This window comes from Triticum urartu, chromosome 6A (assembly GCF_056163025.1).
Source record: "Triticum urartu cultivar PI428250 chromosome 6A, HENAU_Tu73, whole genome shotgun sequence".
Classification (NCBI taxonomy): domain Eukaryota; kingdom Viridiplantae; phylum Streptophyta; class Magnoliopsida; order Poales; family Poaceae; genus Triticum; species Triticum urartu.
Window position 1 is genome coordinate 302,267,187 of NC_141878.1, and position 12,880 is coordinate 302,280,066.

Here is a 12,880-nt window from a genome sequence, read left to right on the forward strand (position 1 = left end):
GCAACATAATTTTTTCTGTGATTTTTTATGAGTTCTTTCACTGATTTGCATTGGGTTTTTTCTCTTTCTTTTCTTTTTTTGTTTCTTTTCCTTTTTTTAAACACATGTCTAATTTTTGCATACACATTGCACATTTTTTGTATACACCAAGATCTTTTTTCATACATATTTAACATTTCTAGATACATTATTAACATTTTTTCAAATGTTTCGATGTTTATCTTTTTCATACACATTTTCCATTTTTTTATGTGTCTAAGAAATTTTTTATATACATTTAACATTTTTCAAATACATGATTAACAATTTTCAAGTACATATTTTAAACATTTTTTGGGATATATGTCTTTCTACAGGGTTTTTGAATATGTGTTAAAATTTTTGAAATACATGTTGAAACATTTTTCTAAATGATATGAAACATTTTTCTAATCTATGCAAACATTTATTTACATTGTACGAAAGATTTTCTAAAAATGTCATAAACATATTGTTGGAACGAGTGAACAATTTTTAAAAGTAACGCACACTTTTTTATGGTAAAAAACTTTTTTGTGAATTATATGAACATTTTTTGATGTAACGTACATTGTGTAATATTTTTCAAAAATGTCACATATATTTTTCTATGAATTTTCATGCTATAACAGATATATTTGTCATGTTATTAAAAAAATTGCTATGTGAAAAACGAAAACTTGTTATGCTAGCAGAATGAATTGTTATGCTAGCAGGGTTTTTGAATATGTGTTAAACTTTTTTAAATACATGTTGAAACATTTTTCTAAATGATATGAAACATTTTTTTATCTATGCAAACATTTATTTACATTGTACAAAAGATTTTCTAAAAATGTCATAAACATATTGTTGGAACGCGTCAACAATTTTTTAAATGTCACGCGCACTTTTTTAATGGTAAAAAACTTTTTTGTCAATTATATGGACATTTGTTTATGTAACGCACATTGTGTAATATTTTTCAAATATGCCACGTATATTTTTCTATGATTTTTCATACTATAACAGATATATTTGTCATGCTATTAAAAAATCTATGTGAAAAAATAAAAAATTGTTATGCTAGCAGAATAAATTGTTAAGAATTTGCAATGCTGCAGATGATTAAATTGTCGTGTTTTAGGATTTGCCTTGACGCAGTAGATAGAATTGTCAGGCTAAAAGAAAGAGGAAGGTTTGTCCAATTGTTTAAATTTTTGACATGCTGCAATAGGCCGAATTGCCATGCGACATAGAAGAGTTGACATACATGCTTATAAGTGAATTGCCATACTGCATCGTAGTTCGTAGGGTGTCATGCTACGCATAGAGTCAATCGTCTAGATGGTGTATGTGAGCAAATGTTTGCATTGTTCCTTCGGAAGAGTACATGGGAAACAACAAATTTGCCGCATGTCCCTGCTTTGAAATTCTCACACGAGATCAAACATACCAGTGAGCACCACTTGACATGAGTGGTTAGCTATCTCAAAAACAATGAACAAAAAAAAAAATATACCAGTGAGCATTCCCTAGATTGAACACACACACATTTTCAGAGACCGTCAGCTTGTTAGCCTTTCCGTTTCTCATCCCCGAATTCTGTTGGAACAGCTTGAATGTCGTCGTTGTGTACATGAGGAGACTGAGCCGCAACACGCGGAGGAAAAATCAAATGCGGCCGGTTCGTCATGTAGCAGAAAATACCGTACGCGTTGGAAGGAGTCAAGGAACCGCCAAGGTAGCTAGCACGCGGTTTTTAGCCAAGTGCAAGCCAGCAGGCAGCACAAAGGCCCGTCGTTGTCGCCGAAGTGGTGCTGTTGTGCGGCCCATCCCCATCCCCTTGGTGGCTCGCTCACCGCAGCGTGGGTCCCACGCCACATTCCCGCGGCGCGGGCTCGCAGCACCTGGTGCGAGGAGACGCCCACACAGTCGCGGTCCAGAGCGGAGCCGAACCGCGCAGCGCTTGCTTAGACTAGCCATAGCCATAGTAAGAGTAATTTCAGCAGTAATATCAAATTCAATTTAACAAATTTGCTTACATGGTAATGAGTTAATGAAGAAAGAGGTAGTTGTAGTAACTTAGCTAGTTACTGTAACATCACATGGCCCAATGTAATATGAGTCTATAACCTAATAAATGAATCTTTGCATGTTACCACACTTAAGTTACTATCTATTATAAAAATAGTAATATAGTCTAGGGATATGTATATGTTATTAGTGTATGTTATTATTTATTGTGGCTAGTCTTACACGGCGCCATCGGCGTAGGCATCTACTCCCTCCGTCCGAAAAAGCTTGTCCCAACCTTGTTTCTTAAATGGATGTATTTAGCACTAACTTGATGCTAGATGTTCGAGGGACAAGTTTTTTCGGACGGAGGGAGTACTAGTCGATGGGATTGGTGAAGGCCAGGAGACATGAGAATAGACTACGTGGAGGGGAGGTGGGGCCCCCGAACATGGGCGTCGTGTGGGATGAGGTTGCCGTGTGCCGGCATCTGCCTCGCCCACGCCTAGCTGCCCATATGGCATGCATGAGCTGTAGTATGCAGTTTCGCTATTCCGTTCCCTTCTTTTCTGCTTTCTCTTCTTCAAGAAAAAAGAACAACCAACATCTCTACTTCTAGCGTCTGCAGCAAAAATGGACGCCGGTAAAAGGGCTACTGCACTAGGGCGGCGTTACGACGAGAGGCTGCAAGTGTAGCACCAGCATTCCTGTTCTAGCCAGGCAAAAACTGGTGATCCTGTGTGGTACCGGTGTGTCTTTTCCTTTTCGTTTCTTTTCTGGCTGGAAGCCTCGAATGCCGGCGCGTCATTCGTGCGGGAATGTGCTGCTTGTGCCATTAAAAAATACTTCCTCTGTTTCATAATATAAGAACGTTTTTAACACTATACTAGTATAAAAAACATTTTTATATTATAGAATGGAGAGAGTAGTTCTGTATCGTCGTTCGTAATAACCTTTTACCCACAGGTTTACATTTGACTGGGCCAAGGAGGAGCACGTTTACAAAATAATCTCCTTCGCCCAATTATTACATATAAAAGCAACAACGAAAGAAATACTGGTCCAACAATATAAAATGAAAGATATTCATCATACAACACCGATCTAAGATAACCAGTTTAATTGGACGTAGCCACTACGCTACGGAAGGAAATCATAGAAAGGATTGAGTACAATGTCACGTTACATCCTATAGCACCTAAACTCTACGATAACACCCCTAAAAGGGAGAACAGCGCTGAGCGTCGCTGCCTACCGAGTCCAACGGACAAAGATTTCACCCGAAGCCCAGATACGAAGAGGAGCACAATCCACCGCCCACATCAGCCACAGAGTCTGGGTCGGCGCCTCCATGGTAAGAGGCACCTACGTCTGCATCTCCTACCAGTCCCGGTGGATCGAAGATGATACAAAAGTGTCACTACCGACGGTCGTCACCGACCACGCTCGCACGACACCAAGTCCGTGGTCATCGACGCCGCTCTGCTTAATAGAGAAGTGGAGTCCCGACCAACACCAACGACCACCGCATCCGCGAGGAGAGGGGCCTCAACGCCCACATGCACCATCCGGACCGTGCCCAACCTCACCTACCCGGGGCGAGAGCCCCGACCCACATTAGACCCAGATCTGGTCCGCCCGAGCACGAGCCCCACGTCGGAGCCACAACCGTCGCACATGTCACAGGTATCTCCTTCGGCACCTACCGAGCCCCACATGCCATCGGCCCAAAACCAAGAGAAGATAGAGACCGACCTACCACCCTGTGTTTTCCGCCAGACACTAGTCGTCAGATACGTGCCACCGTCACCAGCACAAGCACGCATCACCTACCTCAGCTACACGTTGTCACATGAACCTGCTAGAACAAGGCAGCCGGGCCCTCACCACCGCCATAGGTGAGGCACACCATGCCTTTGCCGCCCCTGTCGGAGGCCACGGCCTGTGCTGGTCGCATCCCGCGCCGCCAACCAACATTGGGCACCAGATCGGGGCGGATCCCGATCCGCCGCCATCCCCCCTCCCCCCCCCCCCCCCCCCACACACACCACCATCACCACGAAGCCCGCAGTGCAGCAACCAGACCCGAACGCCAACATTGTTGGGAGCCGCGCCGCACCACCGCTCTCGAGGCCGGCGTGGCGTCTCGGCCCAACTTCGTCGCCCTGTGATGGCATCCCATCGCAAGGTGGTGAAGCGCCCTGCCCTCGATGGCCGGGCTTTGCCTGGTCGTGGCGGTGAGGAGTGAGAGAGAGAAACTGCCGCGGCAGCAGTTGAGCCCTCCCCATCATCCACGGGAGTGTCGCTAGGGAGAAATGGAATTTTTAGACGCGTGAGACTAACAAAAAGTCATATTTACAAACACTTATAAATTCAATAGTACTGGCGAATAGCGCTCCATAGTACCAGGATCTCGATTGGAGATTCAGGCTTTGTCGACTTGTTCAATACCTTACCCAAATCGCCAATTCTTTGTTGATTATGATAATTAAACATTGGGTGGTAGTATACTCTCTCTCTCCAGGTTTATTGAGCCTCCCGTAGTTTGAGTGAAAATTTGATCATTCATATGACTAAGAAAATATTAAGTACTCCCTCCATTCCAAAATATAGTGCGCCCGTACTTTCTAAGATCCAACTTTGACCATAAATTTAACCAACGAGACCAACTGCGGCGGAAGAAAAAATTATGTAATTGAAAACTTCTTTCGAATACGAATTCTCTTATGTCCGGCCTGTCATATGGAAGACCCATCGGGCAATCTTAGCCCACAAGTTATCTTAGGTTAATTCGTGTGCAAGTTATCTAGGTTATAAATATAAGTTGTAAGACTCTTTTCAGATCAAGCAATAAGAAGAATATTATCTCCTATTGCCCGGCTCCCTGAGGAGCCGGAAACCCTAGCCGCCAACAGCCCTAACCGCCGCCACCTTTCTCCTAGCTCGCGACGGCGCCCTGCCGTCGGCGCGCCCGTTCCTCGCCATGTCCCCCTCCATCCTTCCCTTACCACCTACGCCCTAGACCTGGTAGAGTACTTGATTCTACCAATTTGGTATCCAGAGACACCAGGCCGATCATGTCACAATCTCCATCACCGCCGCTACCATCCACCTCCACCCCGCTCTCGCTGCCGCCGGCCACTGCCACCGCGATGGCGGAGATCGCATCCGGCACCACCATCACCACCGCACCCATCACCATCACGGCGGACCCACCTCCGCTCCTCTCGCCCGAGGAGATGTCGGGCACCCTGCGGGAGCTTGTCCAGGCGGTCAGGGGTACTACCCTCTACCTCGCCCGGAACCAGCCCCCACCACCGAGCACCGGCACCACCGCCTACGGGCCGCCGCTGCTACAGTGGCCCGCCCCGGCCTTCCAGGCGCCCTACGGAGGGGCGTCCCAGCCGCCGCTGCTGCTGCCGCACTACTCTGCTGCGGGACAGCCATGGCCAGCATGGCCGGCCTCCACCGCGCCACTGGGGGGCCAGACCCAGCAGCTTCTTCCGGCGTCACCGCCGGCCCCCACGCCGCAGGCGCCGGTGCAGCAGCTCCACCAGGCGCCGCCGCCATCGACAGTACCACCACCCGCGCCTAGGGCTACGGGTCAGCCCCTGCACCAGGTGCAGTTTCCACCGTCACCATCGCCGATCCCTGCTTGGGCGACTGGCTCGTCTCCGGGCCCGGTCTACTTCACGGCGCCGGAACACTGACGCCCTCTCTGCGGTTTGATCACCCCTCCAGCTCAGCGAACTACGCCCCAGCGCTTCCCGACCCAGCATACGCGCCGGCGGCGACTGCGGCCGCCCCCGGGCACGGCGGGCCAACACCCCCTCGATTGGCCAAACTGGACTTCGCCACTTACGAGGGCACGGAGGACCCCCTCAACTGGCTCAACCAGTGCGAGCAGTTCTTTCGAGGGCAGCGGACGCTCGTTTCGAATCGTACCTGGCTCGCGTCCTATCATCCCCGAGGCGCGGCGCAGACCTGGTACTACGCCCTTGAGCAGGACGAGGGCGGCATGCCACCATGGGAGCGCTTCCGGGAGCTTTGTCTCCTCCGGTTCGGGCCTCCTATCCGCGGGAGCCGACTGGCGGCCCTCGGCCGCTTACCTTTCACATCCACGGTGCAGGACTATGCCGACCGCTTCCAGGCTCTGGCGTGCCACGCACCGGACGTCTCCGCAACTCAGCGCACCGAGTTATTTGTGGGCGGTCTGCCGGACCATATCCGCGTGGACGTGGAACTTCGGGGACCCCAGGATCTCCAGTCGGCCATGTATTACGCCCGCGCGTTCGAGCGCCGCGTGGTGGCCATCCAGCAGGAATCACCTTCTGTAACACCCCGGATATAACTTTCCCAATTTGTACTCCAACTCTTGCCGTTTCCGGCGTTAAGTTATTTTATTTCTCGGGTTCGGGTCTTTGTCTCCGGGTGTTGTTCTCGTTGTCATGCATCTCATATCATGTCATCATGTGCATTGCATTTGCATATGTGTTTGTCTCATGCATTCGAGTATTTTCCCCGTTGTCCGTTTTGCATTCCGGCGCTTCGTTCTCCTCCGGTGGCCATTTCTAGCTTTCTTTTGTGTGTGGGGATTAAACATTTCCGGATTGGACCGAGACTTGCCAAGCGGCCTTGGTTTACTACTGGTAGACCGCCTGTCAAGTTTCGTACCATTTGGACTTCATTTGATACTCCAACGGTTAACCGAGGGACCGAAAAGGCCTCGTGTGTGTTGCAGCCCAACACCCCTCCAATTTGGCCCAAAACCCACCAAACTCTACTCCATGTCCTAGAGCGTTCGATCACGATCGCGTGGTCGAAAACCGCACCTCATTTGGACTCTCCTAGCTCCCTCTAGGCCTATATATACACACCCCTCCGTTTTCGGATCTTCTTCCTCCCCGAAACCCTAAAAACTGCAGCTCCGCGCGCCGGACGTGTCCACCGCCCGCCCGCCACCTCACTCCGGCCTATAGGAGCTCGCCACGTCATCCCCGCCGTCGCTCCAGGCCAATCGGGTGCCGCCAGCTCACCCGGCCGGCTCTCTCTCTCCGCCGCGGCCCGCGGGGCCCGTGGCCGGCCCGCGCGGGCCCATCTCCTCGCGCCGCCTCCCGGGAGGCTCCGCCTTCGTCCTCTCGTGCACCGCCGCCCGCCGCCCCGCTCTGCCACCGCGTCGACGCCGCCCGCCACCGACGCCGGCACCGGCCACCGTCGCGGCTGCCACCGGCGTCCGTCGCCCCGTCCATGTCTTTATAAGGGAGTTTTGTTAATCTTGTAGTGCTCTATCCATCCATGTCTTTGTTTGCAATTATGGATCACCCTAGCTTGAGTCAATCGAGCTCTATTTTTGCTTCGTTGTGAATCTGGGCAGATCGTCAACTTGTTTGCGATTTTGCCGATGTTATTGTAGTTGATCCGTGCATGCTATGCCATTGTTCTTGCCATGTCTAGCTTTTATTTTGTGCCTTCTTTATGGGTGTATGCTTGTCTTGCCATGACTTGCACCGTAGTGAGTGCATCGAGCTCGTAAACATGCCTTCGTGAGTTATGTTTCAGCATGTCCCAGTTTTCACTAAGTCTGGAAACTGATTATGTTTTTGCTATGTTCGTGAGCTTGTTAGTATATTTTGTGATCCCCTTTGGCTCAAGGTCACTAAGGGACTTTTGTTAAGCTTGTTGAGTAGCTCCATGCCATGTCCTTCTTTGTCTTGTTCAGGTCCTGTAGCATGTTGTTTTTCTGCTCCGAAGAGGGCTTCATGATCTGAAATTTCAGACAAGTGTTAATTTCACTAAGTCTGAAACCTGTTTTGCATTTGCATTTTTGCCATGCTTGTTTGAACCTGTTAATGGATGAATTGGCCGTAGCTCAGTGCTAGACTTTTGTTAAGCATCTTGTGTGCATCCCTGCCATGTATTTTGTTGTCATGTTTGGGTGCTGTAGCATGTTCATTTCATTGCATTTAGATGCCTTCTTGCTGTAAATCGCAGACCGGTGTCAATTTTGAATCGCTTGCCATTTTCAAACCGTAACTCCGATTCCGGCGTTCTTTATATCGTTTTCAAGCGTTTTCATCCCATCTTTCCAGTGGCACATTTGGATTTCCATGTTGAGGTCAGGTTCATGCATTTCCTGTCATATCTTGCATTTTGCATCCCGCATCGCATCCCGCATAGCATATCATCATTGCATCATATCGCTTGATCCTTGCACGTGGTTGATTGTATCCTTGTTGCTTGTTTGTCTTGTTTGGGTAGAGCCGGGAGACAAGTTCGCTAACGAGGAGCCCGTTGAGTTTGCTTTTGAGGATCCAGTCAACTCTGACAACTGTGCAGGCAAGATGATCATACCCTCGAAATCACTACTATCTTTGCTATGCTAGTTTGCTCGCTCTTTGTTATGCCAATGCTACGATGCCTACCATTTGCTTGTCAGCCTCCCAATTGCCATGTCAAACCTCTAACCCACCTTGTCCTAGAAAACTGTTGATTGGCTATGTTACCACTTTGCTCAGCCCCTCTTATAGCATTGCTAGTTGCAGGTGAAGATTGGAGGCCGTTCCTTGTTGGAACATCCTTTATTTACTTGATGGGATATCATTATATTGCTATGTTATCTTAATGCATCTATATACTTGGTAAAGGGTGGAAGGCTCGGCCTCTCGCCTAGTGTTTTGTTCCACTCTTGCCGCCCTAGTTTCCGTCATATCGGTGTTATGTTCCCGGATTGTTGCGTTCCTTACGCGATTGGGTTATAATGGGAACCCCTTGATATTTTGCCTTGATTAAAGCTTTTCTAGCAATGCCCAACATTGGTCTTACCATTCGCCACCTAGCCTTTTCTTTTCCTTGGGTTCTGCAGACTCAAGGGTCATCTTATTTTAACCCCCCCGGGCCAGTGCTCCTCTGAGTGTTGGTCCACCTGTCAGCTACCGGTGGCCACCAGGGGCAACTCTGGGCTGGCCTACCCGTACCTAGGACAATCTGAGTGTGCCCTGAGAAAGAGATATGTGCAGCTCCTATCGGGATTTGTCGGCACATTCGGGTGGTGTTGCTGGTCTTGTTTTAACCTGTCGAAGTGTCTTGAGTTACCGAGATACCGAGTCTGATCGGAACGTCTTGGGAGGAGGTCTATTCCTTCGTTGAACTTTCGAAAGCCGTGCCCGCGGTATGGGCAGATGGAAATTTGTTAATATCCGGTTGTAGATAAATTGAACCTTAATTATTTAAAATGAATCAACCGAGTGTGTTACCATGATGGCCTCTTCTCGGCGGAGTCCGGGAAGTGGACACGGTGTTGGAGTAATGTTTGCGCAGGTTGCTCTCTAGTTTCTCGCTCGCGCTTTGCCTCCTCTTCTCGCTCTCTTTTGCGAATAAGGTAGCCACCATACTTGCTAGTCGCTTGCTGCAGCTCCACTCATATTTTACCTTGCCTTACCTGTAAGCTTAAATAGTCTTGATCGCGAGGGTGCGAGATTGCTGAGTCCCTGTGGCTCACAGATTACTATTACACCAGATGCAGGGCCTGATGATTCCGCTCCAGGTGACGCGTACGAGCTCAAGTGGGAGTTCGACGAAGACTCTCAACGATACTACGTTTCCTTTCCCGATGATCAGTAGTGGTGCCCAGTTGGGGGTGATTGGGACCGTGTCGCATGTTGGGTTCTCTTTTATTTTGGCACCGTAGTCGGGCCATGAGTGTTTGGATGATGTAATGTTATTTATGTTCTTGATTGACGTGGCGAGTGTAAGCCAACTATGTTCTCCCCTTTATTATTCATATTACATGGGATGTTGTGAAGATTGCCTAACTTGCGACATATGCCTTCAATGCGATTATGTCTCTAAGTCGTGCCTCGACACGTGGGAGCTATAGTCGCATCGAGGGTGTTACACCGTCCCAGACTGCTGGGTCGCTACCCGGACCGGATTCCGCGCAGGGTCGGCCTGTGCAGGCTTCTGCGGCACCCCTCGCCGCGACCGCGGGGCGCCCGTTCCGCTGGCTCACCCCAGCTGAGATACTCGAGCGTCGCCGCCAAGGGTTGTGCTTCAACTGCGACGAACCCTACAAGCCCGGCCACGCCTGCCCGCGACTCTTCTACCTGGAGGTGGCAGACTACATTCCGGAGGACGCCGTCGCCGCCGACCTGGACGCCCCAGATGTCGAGAAGGTGTTTGACGCTGGTTGATTACCTCGAGGAGTTCAAGCAAGCGCTTCCCCACCTTATAGCTCGAGGACGAGCTGTTTGTGCAGGCGGGGAGAAGTGTTATGTCCGGCCTGTCATATGGAAGGCCCATCGGGCAATCTTAGCCCACAAGTTATCTGAGGTTAATTCGTGTGCAAGTTATCTAGGTTATAAATATAAGTTGTAAGACTCTTTTCAGATCAAGCAATAAGAAGAATATTATCTCCTATTGCCCGGCTCCCTGAGGAGCCGGAAACCCTAGCCGCCAACAGCCCTAACCGCCGCCACCCTTCTCCTAGCTCGCGACGGCGCCCTGCCGCCGGCGCGCCCGTTCCTCGCCACGTCCCCCTCCATCCTTCCCTTACCACCTACGCCCTAGACCTGGTAGAGTACTTGATTCTACCAAATTCACTGATATAATTTTTGCTCCCGCCGCAATCGGTCTTGATAGTTAAATTTACGGTCAAAGTTGAAGCACGTAGATAGAGGAAGCACTACATTGTGAAATGGAGAGAGTATGTTAAAAAGTATATTATTGTCATCGTAAAAAAATATTGCATTTGTATTAGCAAAAGTTTTTCACGGTACAATTTGTATGACATATAATTTATATTCTATTAGTTAAATTTATTATCAGAATTTCGACCAAATAAGAGGGGCCCAAATTAACCTGGACGGACGAAGTATCACTGTAGAATCCACCAATGCTCAAGTATTTCACGAACCTATTTCTCTATAGTAAAACTTTATCAAACGGACACCACCAAATGTTTGAAGGAATCCGGTCAAGCGTCTGCCATTCAGTGGTGATTGAAAAATGTCGGCCCCTCCTTTTCTCCCATAATCTAAATATTGGAAAGAATCGAAGATAAATACCACAATGCATCGATGACACAAAGATAAATTCCAATGCAACAATACTTCAAATAAAAATATTACAATCCAAACATTAAAGTATGAAATAAACCGTTCAAATTGAAATTTAATTTATTTTGGCACATGTTTTAATTGTTGATATGAAACGCTGGCAAAGACTTAATGCGATCATTGTGAAGTTGTGTATGAGTTCCTCGATTGTAAATCTGATTATACATTTGGAGAAATTCCTAAAATGTTCTCTAATTCTGCTCTAGAAGCTGGATAAGATCACTCATACATTAAAAAACTAGACTCTGTAAAGTACCTTGCTCTTATCTTCGACAATCATATTGTGCATGATCACATAACATGCCATCACCACCCAAAATGGCTCTGTATTTCATCGTTTAGTAGGTCCACAGACAACTGCAAAAAGGGTTTTGAGCACTTCAAACACCCCCAACATCATTTTTAGCACCTTTTTATCTCGCAGCAAAGTGAGATTTTTTGTTACCTCTTTGATTAGAGATGGTCTTTATGAAGGTCAACCATGAAGTAATCATCATAGGTCCTTACACCTTGTATGATGCGCATAAACAATGGGTGATCCATCCGGAATCAATGTCGAAAATGGCGTTCGAATAACGCATCGAGGGCAAAGTAAGTAGTCCTCGGAAAGATCAACATACCTGTGTCCGCACTGATCAATACTTGATGTCCTGACTTAAACCCTTGAAGTTGAGACATGCTCCTTCGCACACTTCGTTTTTTAGGAATCGATGCCAACGTTTCTTCCTCATCCTCCTCATACGATGAAGATGAATCCGTGAACTCGGTGTAGAAGTACTTCTTGTCCAACTTCATCGTGTTTGCTTTAAAATAAACAACGAGAATGTAAATTTTTTTGCACTGTGCCATTTGTCGGAACACTTGTCGATTGCGGTGTCCACCATGGATGGTGTTGGTAGAGGCGGAGGGTACCTGTGCGGCAACCAAATCCGAGAGAGTATGGCACCGGGTCCTACAAGGCTTGGCCGGTGGCGGGGGGTCCCGCAGGCCTGAGCGGCGTTTGGGGTTACGGCGGCGGCGATCTCCGGGAGCAGAGATAGAGGGTAGAGGGGGAGCACATGATTGTGAAAAAACGGGTACTCCGAATGAGGTATTGGGTGGACATGGATGTTTGAGTGCATCCTGACGCGTTGGATGGTTAAAAATATCGAAACAACAGACTGATCCGAATATTTGCGCGAGCAGAAGGCATAAGAAAACCTTTTTCTTTTCTTTTATCACCCGAAGAAAAGACTCTTTTATCAGTTGTCTCCTCCCTAGGAAATGGAAGGAGTATCGTCGTTTCTCACGTATACAGGTTGCATGTGCGCTTCCGGTCTCTCGCTACATTTGTCAGTGGAACGAGGCCGAGGCCGGTCAGAGTGCGTGCGTGGAACCGCCGTTCGAGGCCTGCCCGGACCCCTCTAGAAGAGAAAACAATGATCCAGTGGAGAAGGCTCGCCAGTTGCCAACTAACAATTGTAACGGCCGAGGCGGATGAGATGCGTGCGCCGCGAGCGCTCCGGACGGCACGTACTCTGACTCTGACTTTGGGCAGGAGTAGAGCAGGAAGAACTGCTGCTGCTCCTTCCACCAGCGATGGATTGAGTGAGTCCGCGGAACTCGCGCTTCCCATCAATCAGAGCAAGATTTCGCGGCGGTTACCGGACTTAGTTAATCATGCGTATCTATTATCCTAAGGACATGTCCACATGCCATCTTTCTTAACTAGTACTAGGCCATGGATACATGAACCAGAGAGAGAGAGAGAGAAT